The sequence below is a fragment of the Dipodomys spectabilis genome, unplaced genomic scaffold (genome assembly GCF_019054845.1).
Source record: "Dipodomys spectabilis isolate Male_0828 unplaced genomic scaffold, ASM1905484v1 ptg000575l, whole genome shotgun sequence".
Taxonomy (NCBI): domain Eukaryota; kingdom Metazoa; phylum Chordata; class Mammalia; order Rodentia; family Heteromyidae; genus Dipodomys; species Dipodomys spectabilis.
The window spans coordinates 357,645-372,060 of NW_024871252.1; the positions used below are offsets into that span (position 1 = coordinate 357,645).

The 14,416-nt window shown below is 40.8% G+C and overlaps 1 pseudogene; it reads right to left on the minus strand.

Moving 5' to 3' along the window:
* Positions 1 to 13,522: 13,522 nt before the first annotated feature.
* LOC122100349 lies at positions 13,523 to 13,619 on the minus strand (annotated as a pseudogene).
* Between the last annotated feature and the right edge of the window lie 797 nt (positions 13,620 to 14,416).

The window sequence follows — 14,416 nt, forward strand, 5'->3', positions numbered from 1 at the left end:
GGTTTTTCCTCCTCCATTTTTGTTGGTTTGATGTACTTTTGCCAGTGCTGGGAGTTGAACTCGGGTCCTAGGTTCCCTGGATCATATGTGGGTATAGAAGCTGCATCCCAGGCTATCATAATCATGGTTTAAGACACAATAAAATGGTTCGTTGAGTAAAAGGAGCTCAGGGAAAATGTCTAGGCTAACAGTTCAAGCCTCAGAACCTGCTACAAAAAAGCCATTAACTCCATGTGTCTGAGTATGTATGCATGCATTTGTATCAGTGAACATCCAGAGGTTCTATAGCACAGACAGTGCTTTCTAAACAGTGCATATTCCGGGGTTACCCTCAATGTTCCCAGAGTAGCCTGAGGGGTTCTCCATACCCAAGGCTGCTGGAGGAACTCTGCTTCATTGTTGGAACAGGCAGACAAAAGGCCTCACTCCTGTACAGTTGTGTAACAAACAATTCATCCAGGCCAATTACTGAGAATGAGTGTGGGCAGGCTCTGAAGGTCAGGAGAAAAAGGCCTCTTTTTACCCCAAGCTCTCTCTCTCCCCAGTGCTCTGTTTTGACAGGAAAACTTCATTTGTGCCACATCCCGGGGCAGGCCAAGTTCCCTGCACTCATCCTGTCTTTATAAGACTATGTTTCAATGTTGAAACAAACTGCTACCATTAATTCAAGAGTGCTCCTGGTAGACAATTAGGGAGCTATACCTAATGAAATGATTCATTATTGGCAACGATGCCTCCGTGTGTGTGTGTGTCTGTGTGTGTGTGTGTGTGTGTGTGTGTGTGTGTGTGTGTGTGCATATACCAGTCCTGGTGCTTGAACTCAGGACCTAACCACTGTATCTGAGTTTCTCCTGTACAAGGACAGCACTCTACCACTTGAGCCACAGTGCCATTTCAGGGATGTGGAACATTTCTATGGATGTGGTACTGAGGATTCAAACCCAGGGTTTCACACATGCAAAGCATTCTACCCCTAGGAAAAATTCCCAGTACTCCACTTCAGGTTTCTTTCTTTCTTTTCTTGTAAGTTGGAGGAGTTGAAGTTTGGGCCTGGGTGCTGTCTCTCATCTCTTCAGCTCAAATCTAGCACTCTAGCACTTGAGCTACAGGGCCCCTTCAGGCTTTCTGGTGGTTTTAGGAGATAACCATCTCAAGGAATTTCCTGCCCAGGCTGGCTTTGGACCATGATCTGAAATTGCTTTGAACCAAGATCTTCAGCTTCCTGAGCAGACAGGATGATAGACCTCAGCTAAAGACACCTAAGCCCTGACACTTTGCTGCAACGAGGTCCTTGGCTCAGCATGGTAGAACTTTAGCCATAAGCCCAAGAAGAAATTCAGCACCTAGGCTGTGAGTTCAAGGTTCATGATGATGAAAATTAAACCAAAACAATTTTCTGCAGGAGACGTCACTAGAGCTAAATATATACATAAATTTGGCCCTGCCTTGGGGACATATCTGAGCCTCAACTTACTCATCTGCACAATCATCTTACTTGTGTAGCTCTTATAAGGACCAGATGAAAGAATACAACTCGTGAAGGACTCAGCACATAGCACCCTGTGAATGACTCAGCACACAGTACCCCATGAATGATCCAGCACCCCGTGAAAGACTCAGGACCGAGCACCCTAGGAAGGTTTCATCACATAGCTGTATAGTATAAACTGTCTTTAGATTAAAGGTGCTTTCATCAGTATCACCACTCTTTCACATACACATCACAAACCACACAAGTTAACATCTTACAGTTTAGAGGGGTGTTTTTTTGTGGGGAGTATCATCAGCCTCGGGGATTTCACTCATAGTTTGGAGGTACTGTCCGAAGATCTTTTCCTCACGGCTAGAGCTCTACCATTTTGAGGCACAGCTCAGAGTCTCGCAGACTTCCTGTCAGGGGTGAGTTTTCAACCCACCAGTGTCTGATATCATCCCCCAAGCAGCAAGTGGTGAGCCAGCATCATCTGGTTCCATGGTGCTGGGTTGCAGCTGTTGACCTCTGGCTAAGTCATGTTAGGTGGCATCCATCGGCTTCAGACTCGCAGCTTGCTCTGTGATGAGGTATTTGAAATCCTGGCCTTCTATACTTGCAGTCAGAATATTCTAACTTGTTTTTGGTGCCAGTCCTGGGGCCTGAGTAAGGGCCTAAACACAATCCTTAAGCTTTCATGCTCAACAGCAGTGCTCCACTTCTTGAATGACAGCACTACTTGCTGTTAATTCTGTGCATGTGATATTGTGGAATGGATCCCAGGACTTCATACATACTAGGCGAGCACTCTACCACAGAGCCCCAGGAATGTCAAGTGTAGAAATAGATATGTAGATTGTTACACACACACACACACACACACACACACACACATATATATACACATACATATATAAGTACATATATATATGTATGTATAAAACAAGACAGGTATGTCTGTATATTAATTAATTATATATACTATATTACTACGAATTATCAATAAATTATTCCTTCCTTTATTTAAGTATTATGGTTGAATACATAATAAAGTATTAATTGAAAATTAGTCAACATACTATAATTATTGTGTATAATTTTATAATATAATCATACACTACTAATGTAATTATTACTTTGCAACATTCCATTTGTATGGATATATATCAAAATGCATTTCTTAGGATCTCCTGCCATTCATAGGTGGCAGTCTTGGGATTCACACCCAGGCCTAGGTTGCTGATTTTGGCTATGGCTTCCCTGATAGCCCACCAAACTTCAGCAGGGCAAGGTCACGTACACTTTCCAGGCCCTGTCATTTAGAACCAAAATGGTTGCAATGCAAAGAAAAAAAAAACATATAAAACTGCCTTCTGGAACTTCCCAGTTTTATCCTTCTCCTTTGTTTTCAGTTTGGGGGCCAGAACTCTGGGTCTGGGTGCTGTCCCTCAACTCTTCAGCTCAAGGCTATCACCCTACCAGTTGAGCCATAAGACTACTTCCAGGTTTTTCTGCCTATATGGTGCTGAGGAATCTAACCCAGGGCCTTATATATGCAAGGCAAGCACTGTTTACTGAGCCATCTTCCTAGCACTTCTACTTTTTTTTTTGATGGTCCCAATGTTTGAACTCAGGTCCTAGGATCTCAGGATGGGCTGTGGGTCCAGAAGCTGCACAGCAGCCTAGGATGATCAGAACTGAAACAGAGTTGCACGAGCTGAGTTCAAGCCCCAGGCATGGCCAAAAAAAATATTAAGGCCCTGGCTTGGAATTTGCACTGTTTTTCTGGCAGGCCTGGGATTTGAACTCAGGGTCTGGGTAACTCTGTGGTACTATGGGGGAGAGTAAGCTCACCGTCGTTGAAGACAAGAATTTCAGCAAGAATTTTAGGGCCCAATTTCAAGCCCCAGTACTGAAAAAAATAATATCTATATATGAGATCTATTTACGTGCATGGGTTCAAAACTTATGACATTTATTACCCTTGTTTTTATTTTATTTAGTGATAATACATATATAGCATCTATTTCATTTATTACATCTTATCACATGGATCTATTTGCATATAGATTATACATCATACTGAGACCCAGAACTTTCACAGACAAGGAAAAAAATGTGTCAAAATTGGCTTCTGACACCACATATAAAATTTTGGCCATGCTGGGATTTGAACTCACAGCCCACAATGCCCAATTCATGAAAGGGTCAGTTGTAGAACAAAAGCCTTTGTCAAACTGAGCTTCCAGCCAGTTCTGAGGACCTGGGAACAAGCCATAGTAGTGGCTGATAGAGAGAGATAGAGATAGAGATATATCTCTATCTATCTATCTATATTTCTACAGAGATATAGATATATCTCTATCTATCTATCTATATCTCTATAGAGATATAGATACATATCTCTACAGAGATATAGATAGATAGAGAGACAGACAGACAGACAAATAGATAGATAGATAGATAGATAGATAGATAGATAGATAGATAGATAGATAGATAGATAGATAGATGGATAGCTCTAGATGCATGAAACAAGAGAGAGATGTCTGTATACTATGAAATTGCATATACGATATTTTACTGATTACTGGGAATTAAATTATTCCTTCCTTTTTTAAGGATCATGATTGAATACATAATAAAGTATTAATTGAAAATTAGTCATTGTATTATAAATGTTGTGAATAATTTTATAATATAATCAAACACTAACTACTAATTTACTTGTTACTTTTATAACATTCCATTTGTATAGATGTACATGGGAATGGGTTTTTAGAATCTCTGCCATTCATTAGTGGCAATCCCAGGATTCGACCTCCAGACCTAAGTTGCCAGTTTTGGCTATGGCTTCTTTAATAGTCTGCCAAACATCAGCAATGCAAAGTCATGTACTCTTTCTTGCCTTGTCATTTACATCCAGGATGGTCACAATACAAAGGGAAAAAAAAGTAAAAAACCACCTCTTGAACTTCTCAGTTTTATGCTTCTCCTTTTTTTTGCCAGCCTCAAGATTTGAACTAGGGTCCTAGGATCCAAGGGTGGGCTGTGGCAGAGATGCCAAGACCTGAATGCAAGCCCTGTGCTTGGCCAAAAAAATAATAATTATTATAAGGCCCTGAATTGGAATTTGCACCATTTTTCTGGCAGGCCTTTTATTTGAACTGAGGGTCTGGATAACTCTGTGACACTGTGGGTGAAGGGGAAAAGCTCACTGTCCTTGAAGACAAGAAATTCAGACTAGTTCCCAGGGCCTGAAATGAAGCCCAGCACTGGAAAAAGTAATACTAATATATGAGATCTATTTTCATGCATGGGTTTACTGCATATGATCTTTATTACCCTTGTTTATTTAGTATTATTACCCATATAATAGTTCTTTTATTACATCATATCACATAGGATATATTTGCATATGGATTATACATCATACTGAGACCCAGGACATTCAAAGAGAAGGAAAAAAAGTGTCAAAATTGGCTACTTACTGCACGAATAAATTTTTGGCGATGCTGGGATTTCAACTCAAGGCCTACAATGGCCAATCCATAAATGGGATCACAGTCTTAGCACACCAGCCTCTGGCAAACTGAGCTCCAGAAAGTTCTGATGACCTGTAATCAAGCCACAGGAGTGATCGTTCTCTCTCTCTCTCTCTCTCTCTCTCTCTCTCTATATATATATATATATATATATAGATAGATAGATAGATAGATAGATAGATAGATAGATAGATAGATAGATATAGATATAGATATAGATAGATCTATATATGTCTCTATATATCTATAAATTTATAGATATATAGAGAAGATATATAGATATATATAGAGAGATATATAGATATATCTCTCTATATATCTATAGAGATATCTATAGAATATAGATATATATCTATATATAGAAAGAAACATAGATAGATAGATAGATAGATAGATAGATAGATAGATAGATAGATAGATAGATAGATAGATAGATAGATATGTAGATATATATGCATACAGAGAGAGAGGGAATGTGAGGATATTAAATTATATCTATGATAACCATTATTAGTTATTAAATTATGCCTCCATTTAATGAAGTATTGTGTTTGAATACTTATAAAAGCATTAATTAAAAATTAGTCAGTATCCTTCCATTATGGGAATCATACTATGGTGCTAGTATGGAAGATATAAATCCAATAACTTTTCTGTGGCATTATAAAATAGAATCATGAATTTACTGCAAATTTAATTATTACTTTTATAACATTCCATTAGCATTCACATGAATATGAATGAGTTTTTCAGGATCTCCTTCCATTTGTGGGTGATAGTCCTGGCTTTCGAACTCCAAGCCTGGTTAGTTTCTTTTGAAGGCAAACCATTAGAATGACACCTTGAAGATTTCAGATTGTTAAAATTACAAAAAAGCACAAAAAGATGAAAAGAAACGAAGGAGCCAGGGCTCTTGCCTGTAATCCTAGCTCCTCAGGAAGCTGAGATGTAGAGAATGACAATTTGAATTCAGCCGTGGCAGGAAAGCCTGAGACACTCTTATTTTTAAGAGATCACAGGGGAAAAAAAAAAACATGAATGGGGCTGTGGCTCAAGGACAGAGTGCTACCATTGAGCAAAAGGAGCTCAGGGACAAGGCCTAGACTCATAGAACAAACCTGGAACTGCCCCCCTTGCCCCCCCCAAAAGGAGGCAATAACTCTATATCTCTGTGTATGGATGGATGATGTATGGATGACAGGCATTCAGCAGGTGGCCCATGCCCAGTCCCCCAACCTGTGTAAGCCCTCAGAGAGTACTAAGTCTGAGCTGGAAGCTCGAACAAAGCATTCTTCTCTGCCATTTAATAACTGAAGTCTTATGTTCTGGCTGAGGTGTCCAATCAGGACACCTAGCAGCCAGCCACTGCCTCCAGGGAGATCACAGTACCTAGACTGTAGGAGTTGTCAAAGTTTCTGGTTCCATATTGTCTATCCCTCTGTAGGATGTGAGCCTAGACCTCTAGGGCCTGGTGGCTATCACTCATTTATCATTCCTCATTGCTGAGTCACAGGCTGGTCAGAAATCTTGGCAAAGATATGAAATAGTCAACAATATATATGCCGAAAGGGATATGCCAATAAATCTCACCCTCATAATTCCCATTAGAAGGGAGCCTTGGGGTGCGAATGTGGCTTAATGGTAGAGTGCTTACCTAGCACGCACTAAGCCCTGGGTTCGATTGCTCAGTACCACAGAAAGAGAAAAAGCCAAAAGTGGCACTGTGGCTTAAGTGATAGCGGGCTAGCCTTGAGCAAAAGAAGCTCAGGAACATGCCCAGAACTTGAGTTCAAGCCCCAAGATTGGCAAAAAAATAAGTGAGCCTGATGAGACATATTCTTCTGGGAATCACAGGAGGGCCGAGGTTATAGGTAAGAGGTAGGGTAGAGGGTAGGTGTTGGTGGTTAACCTCTGTAAGCTACTCAGGAGGCTGAGATCTGAGGATCCCAATTGCAAGCAGGAAAGTCTATATGAGACACTTTTCTCCAATTAAACACAAAAAGCCAGAAGTAGAGCTGTGATTTAAGTACTAGAGTGCTAGCCTTGAGCACAAAAGCTCAGGGATAGGATAGCATCCAGGCCATGAAATCAAACCCTAGGACTGGCTCGCACATGCACACACACACACACACACACACACACACACACACACACACACACACACACACACAAGATAGAGCATTTGCCAGTCAGCCTGCACAAGTTCCATCTCTAGCAACTCAATATGAAAAAAAAGTGGGAGAAGGGAAGTAAATACTTGCTCCAGGAGGTGATATAAGCAGTGCCAAAATTCCCCAGGAGTTTTAAGATGTGGATTCAGGGCAGAGGGCCTCAGGCAGAAGGTACAGCATGGGCAAAGGTCCTGAGGTGTAGAGCAGATGGTGTGGGTGGAATGAAGGTTCTGTGGCTTCAAGCAAGTATGGCAGGACATTCAAGCCTGAGTCACAGGTAGGGCAGAGGGTGGGGTCTCACGATGGGGCCCAGGGGGAAGATTAGCTCGGCTTTTAACCAGGGACCCCATCCATTTCCTGTGGCTGGAATCTTATTTTTAACAGCTCCTGACCCTATGACCTCCTTTGCATATAGAAGGCAAGGCAAACGCAGGGAAGAACGCTTGTTTGACCCATTGCAACAATGAGAAGTATAAGTTGTCATGTTTAAAACGAACTTTACAACTTTGGTGCGGGGGGGGGGGGGAGGTTGGGTGGGGGGCCGAGGGGAGGCTGGGAAGTGATGGGAAGGGGAAACAAAGAAGGAGGCTACAATGCTTGGTAAGAAATGTACTCATTATCTTTCCCATGTAATTTTAACCCCTCTGTACAGTATTTTCACAATAAAAAGAAAAGAAAAGCTTCTAGCACAATGCCACCAGTGGCTCAACCCCTGTAAATCTTAGCTACTCAGGAGACTGAGATAGAGATCTTATGTGAAGCCAGCTCAGGGGAGGAAAGTTAGTGAGACTCTTCTTGCCAATGAACTACTAAAAGCCAGAAATGGAGCTGTGGCTCAAGTGGTAAAGTGCTAACCTTGAGGGAAAATGTTAAGAGACCAGAGCCCAGACCCTGAGTTCAAGCCCCAGTAATGGCACAGAAAAAGTAAAGAAAAGCTTTCAGGAGCTCCTACTCCACTGTGGTGAAAGACTAGTCCTCAGAAGACTGAGATGTGAGGACCACAGTTCAAAGCCAGCCCAAGCAGGAAAGTCCCAGAGACTCTGATCTCCAAGGAACCTCCGTAAAACCGGAAGTGGCTCTTTAGCTCAAGTGGTAAGCTGAAGAGCTTAGGGACAACGCCCAGTCCCAGAGTTCAAGCCCCATGACCAACCCCTGGCCTGCTAGTACCTCTGTGGCTCTAGGCAGAGTACTTTCCAGTGGGCCCCTAAGGGTCTCCCAATGTCTAGGTGTCCTACGCGGCTTGAGAGCAGCCTGTTTGGAGGCCATTGTCTACAAAGCAAGACAGTACCAGAGAAGGGTGGAGCCTTGGGGCATGGAGATAATGAGAATGGCATCTGTCATGCATGTAATGTGGATCTGAGCAGTAAATTGACGTCTCAGACCACAGTTCTGAGCCAGGCGGGGCAGAAGCTGCAAGATTTCATACCAGGTAATGCCCATTCATGCAGGTATCACAAGAGTGTGAATTTGTCAGGCACACCTTGGGCAAGTGTTGAGTTGGGCTCATGAAAGACTTGTAGGCTCAGGAATCCACAGCCGGCTGGCTGATGCTTGTAGCAGTAGCTGTCCCTGGAGTCCCAGGCCTCAGAGGCCTGCTTTTCTCACCAGTGCTCAGGGACACAGGAAGGTCTGCAATCGTCAGCTGACTACAAATGAGCATCCATAGTGCCGTCTCCTTGGTCCTGTGGTCCAGTGCACAAATGGAGGGACTGGTTCCATGGAACTTACTACCATGGCCCAGACCCCTCAGCCCAAGAAGGATTTAGGGAGAAAACACTTGATATGCCTGTAGAGTTTACTGTGACAATGCCTCAGGACTGCCCCCAGTTCTAGCTCAGCTCATCATTACCACCTTCCTGTGTATGTTTGTGTGTGTGTGTGTGGGTGTGTGTGTGCGCGTGCGCGCACGTGTGTGCGTGCATGTGCACGCATAAGCACCTTGGTTCTAGGGCTTGATCTCAGGTCCTGGGCTCTGTCCCTCACATTTTTCATTCAGGGCTAGCACTCTTCCACTTAAGCCACAGCTTTTCTTCCAGCTTTTGGGTGGTTATTTGCAGAAGAGAGTCTCACAATCTTTTCTAGCTGGGCTGCCTCTGAATGGCAATCCTCAGATCTCAGACTCCTGAGGAGCTAGGAGTATGAGACCATGAGCTATTAGCATCTGGCCACACTTCCTTTCTTGGCTAAAACAGACTACCTCTCTCCAGCTGAGCACCCATCTACAGCTACCCCTCCTATCCCTGGCTTCAGATGAAACATAACCTCCTCCCCTGAGGAAAAAGAATGGGATCAGGTTTGAGTTTTATGTTCTTCACAGTCAGAGGCTGGTGGAAGCTGATGTGGAGGTCAGAGATCTAGGCCAGGGCAAGTAGACAGCTGTTAGAACAGAAGAGTGTAGGAAAAGATATCCATGCAATTGGATGCCAGTGGCTCATGCCTATAATCCTAGCTACTCAAGGCTGAGACCTATGGATCAATCAAGATTCAAAGCTTGCCTGGGCAAACTCTTATCTCCAAAGAATCACGAAAAAGATGGGAAGCGGAGCTACCGTAGTTCAAGTAGTACAGCACCAACCTTGTGCAAACAAGCTAAAGATACCTAGGATAACACCTAGGTTCTGAGTTCAAGCCCTGGCAAACACACACACACACCTCCTCTGGAGGTGGACAAAGATATGGATAGCTGAACTTGGGCTCCAAAGGAAAAGTGGAATATTTAGGTCTCTGACAACTTAAGACTCATTATAGATCCTGATAGGGGGCTAAAGGCAAGGTTGCAATGGAGAAGCGGCACCATCTGAATTTAGGAATAGGCAGACAGGCACTCACCAAGTGGACAGAGAAAAATGAGGGAAAAATACACACACACACACACACACACACACACACACACACACACACACACCACACACACACACACACACACACACACACACACCAACGGGTAGCCCAAGGCCTCAGCAGTCCTTGAGCACATGAATATTCCAACCCCCGGGAAGATGGCAATATTGGTCTCCGAACAACTGTAGACAAAACTCAGAGCCTCTCACACATCTGGAATGGCTCCTAACACAGCAAGGCATTTCCTACTGTACACAAAGCTTTTTGCCAGAATTTGTTATTTTTTATTTCAGTTTTCTCAAGGCTAGCATTTTATTGCTTGTACCACAGCTCCATTTCTATCTTTTGCTGGTCACTTTCAAATCAGAATCTAATGGACTTTTTTTTCTTGGTCTGCTTTCAAACCACAATCCTCAGCTTTCAACTTTCTGATTAACTAGGATTAAAGACATGAGCCATCAGTGTGGCTTCTACTTTTTCCTCTATAGTTATCTAATGCACATACTTAGATAGTAATGTAAAACTGAGAATATAGAAGCAAAATGTACAGTGATGATACTGTCCTGTCAGAAATTCAAGTTAGTAATGTAAATTTCTTCATAAGACCATAAACAAAAAATACCATGATACAGTGTAAGAGAACTCACTATTGAACATATGAGCTTTAAGAGCTTTCTAATAGATCCATTATTTATTGTTACCTAACATTATTAAAACATATGAGGCATTAGTAAAATAGAAGTCCTATGCATGGCTACATAAATTCCTTGTTTTTTTAAAGACACTTGTTTTCATCTAAAAAAGTAGGCCTGTCTATTGTCTTCATGTGATTTTGATGATTGAAGGTGCTTAGTGAGAAGGTAAAAATGTATTAGTAGTCCTAAACTATCAATTCTCATTTTTTCTTCTTGGAGAATATAATGATCAAAGCAATAGTTCAGAATCAGCAAGCAATAGTTCAGAATCATGCTTCCAGTGCAAGTGGATCACCAGTAAGAAATCCTCAATACCATTTTACACAAAGTTTTGTCACAGATACAATCTGCCTGCCTTCTCTAGCTGCTTTACTAGCTTGGACCTATTTCTTCATTGTACAGGAAAAGTGTCATTCAACTGATTTCAGTCAGATCTGTTACTAGAATTACCAAGGATTTAGATTCTTGTCTGTAATTTGGTCAAAGCTATGTCTCTTTATGTAGGCTACTAAAAATGTATTTACTAATTTTAAGTAAATACATAAATTCTATTTCAATCTTTTTTAAAAAATACAATTTTGTTTGCTCTATCAATTGATCAGAGGCATGGATTTTGTTTCTAGCTAGGTCATTGCACATGTGTATCTCTCTTCCTTTCTCTATTTCATGGTTCTCATAGATAATATGATTGCTCCATAATTATCCTAATTTATTTTGCTTTTATATTTTTGGTTGTATCATTTCATTTTTTGCTCTGCCATTTCCCAAATCATTTATATAGAAGGCATTATTTCATATTTTCTCATTCCTAGAATAAGCTGCACATGAAGACATCACTGGTTCTCATTTTCAGTCTGTACCTTTGAATATGGAGGAACATCTTTCCTCTGTTCTCCATCAATTCCCTACTCTCCAGTTAGAATAATTTCGAATAGTAAAGTTAGAAAAAGAGAATATAAATCATGGTGAAAAAAATATGCAGAAAATTCACCGGATATTTCTGACCAGTTCAACCAATGTGAACTGTTAGGGAAATACATGGAAACCTCATTCCCACTGGCTCTCAAAGTCTCTGCTTAGTGAATTCTTAGAAAGATGAGGAACAAGATGAAAAAGTAAGGAATAGTATCAATTGCAAGACAAAAAATGGAGAAGGATCCAAGTAAATTTCTTCATTGGGCTACTGAAAATATTCAGCTTACTACAGTGCGGAAACTACTTTTCAAAAAGGCCACTCATGTGAATAATAGGGGATGATGATGAGTATACCCCACTTCATCTGGAAGCCGACAGTGGACGCTTAGACATTGTCCATGAGTTGGTGGCTCAAGTGGCAAATGCAATAACTGTAGATGGCTGGACACCCCTGCACAGTGTATATATGCAGAATAATACCAGACTGGCTTCTTTCTTACTTCATCATGATACAGATACCAATGCCCTAACTAATGGCCTCTTGACCCCCTTACATCTTACTGCTGAGAATTGAGATAGCAAAGACACACTGGATCTCCTTCTGTTGAACCATTATATAAACCAGGCATGAAGAACAACTTAGAAGAAACTGCATTTGAAATTGCCCAAAGGATAAGTATTTATCACTACCTCTATGAAGCTGTGGAAGGCTGTACAAATTGTTCTCTTAAGTCCTAATGGTCGGGTTAAGTTTCTTAAATTTCAAAAATGCAAGTCCATCCTTTGTGTCCATACAAAATATTTCCACAATCCAAATAAGGACAATATCTTTTTTTTTTTTTGCTCGGTCATGGGGCTTGAACACTGGGCCTGGGTGCTATGCCTGTGCTTTTCAGCTCAAGGTGAGTGCTCTACCGCTTGAGCCACAGCTTCACTTCCAGTTTTCTAGTGGTTTATTGGAGATAAGAGTCTCACGGACTTTCCTTCCCGGGCTGGCTTTGAACCGTGAGCCTTAGATCTCAGCGTCCTGAGTAGCTAGGATTACAGGAGTGAGCCACCAGCGCCCGGCAACACCAATACTTACTGTAAAAATTCATGAATTCCGTGGAATTCTTCCAAGTGAATTGCCTGCATTGGATGTCAAAATGAATTCAAGAGTTTTTGTATACATGTATAATGATTTCTGCAGAGTTTGTGATTTTTTAATCAGAAATAATTTTAACGTATCTGTTGAAATGAGTAGTACAGAAACTAAAGTATTTCTGGTGGTTGTCTGAAAAAGAATATTTTAAAATATTCTATATTCTATGTTTGCATAATGTTCATAATTTATTTTATTCTTTCCTAGATATACTTTGAATTCTATATTATTTTATAATATATAGGTTCATTAATGTGTCCTTTCAGATTGTATTCCATATAGAAAGTTTTAGATTCCTTTTTTGCCTAGGTTCTAATATTATTTTTCTTTGGGATAAAATGACAATTTTGTCTAATTTCAAAAGTTTTGTAAAGTTTATGCTATGTAAACGCCTTTCTGAGGTGAAGATTTAATACACTAATGCCAAACTAAATTTAATTTAAAGGAATTACGTTTGTTGTTACACTTGTTATTTTGTAATCAACTTTTTTTTTTTTAGGTCTGGTCCTGGGGCCTGAACTCTGGGCCTGGGCGCTGTTCCTCAGCTCTTCAGCTCAAGGCTAGCGCTCTACCACTGAAGCCACAGCGCCACTTCCGGCTTTTTTCTTTTTGCTTATGTGGTGCTGAGGAATCGAACCCAGGGCCTTGAGCATGCAAGGCAAGCGCTCTACCACTGAGTCACCTTCCCAGCCCTGTAATCAACTTTTTAATAACTGTTTTTCATTTCTTGCATCTGAAGAATGAAAAATACGGAATACTTCACAAATTTTCATATCATCCTTGTGCAATTGCCATGTTAATCTCTGTATTGTAATTTGGGAATACGTGCTGCTGAAGCATGTAGTATCTTCTAAATTTAAGTAGTTAGTGATGCAATCTTTATACAGGCTTATATCCGTGGGTGCCTACCTGAAACAAGGAAATCTTATTGTTCCTAACAATGCTATTATTTCCCTAAAATTCTGTGAATAGGGGAAAAATCAATCGATTGCTCACATTTGCAATTTTTTTTGTCAATGACAATTTTAAGTCTTTTTCATTTGGAATTTGATCATACTTTCAATAATTTATAGCTAGGTCCAAAGGTGATGGCTTTTTCAAGTACTTATTGATCCAACTGAATTAGGTTTGTGGAGCTAATGGATTCAAAGTAAGCCTTGCTTAAGAGCTACTTATAACATTCTGCAGCTGACATTTTCCCAAATGAGGTCTTACTGGCACAAATGTCTACCTGACCCTTTACTCTTCTCCCATGTAGGAACAGACCAATCAGAATATCTTACCCTGACAACATAGATTGTTTTACTTGAACAAAACTTAAATGTTACAAGGGATCATAGAGAGATGAACAGTTCAGTCAGAAGTGTTCAGACTAGAAGGTATTTTATCAAAATATAATTGTTTATTATATCTAACATTTCAAAAGTAGCTAAAGCCAAGAAGGTGAAAAAATTGATCATATGCGTGATTACTTAATGTCCTGGCCTGTCTACCATCCAACCAGGCAGGAACTTACACCACTGCATTTCTATCACGAAATATTTTCATAGTTGCAGGAGAAGTCCAGATGTTTCTCCTCATTATTAGGCCTTTAATTGGAAATGTTTTAATGGTAAATCTTTAGGTCCAACTCTATC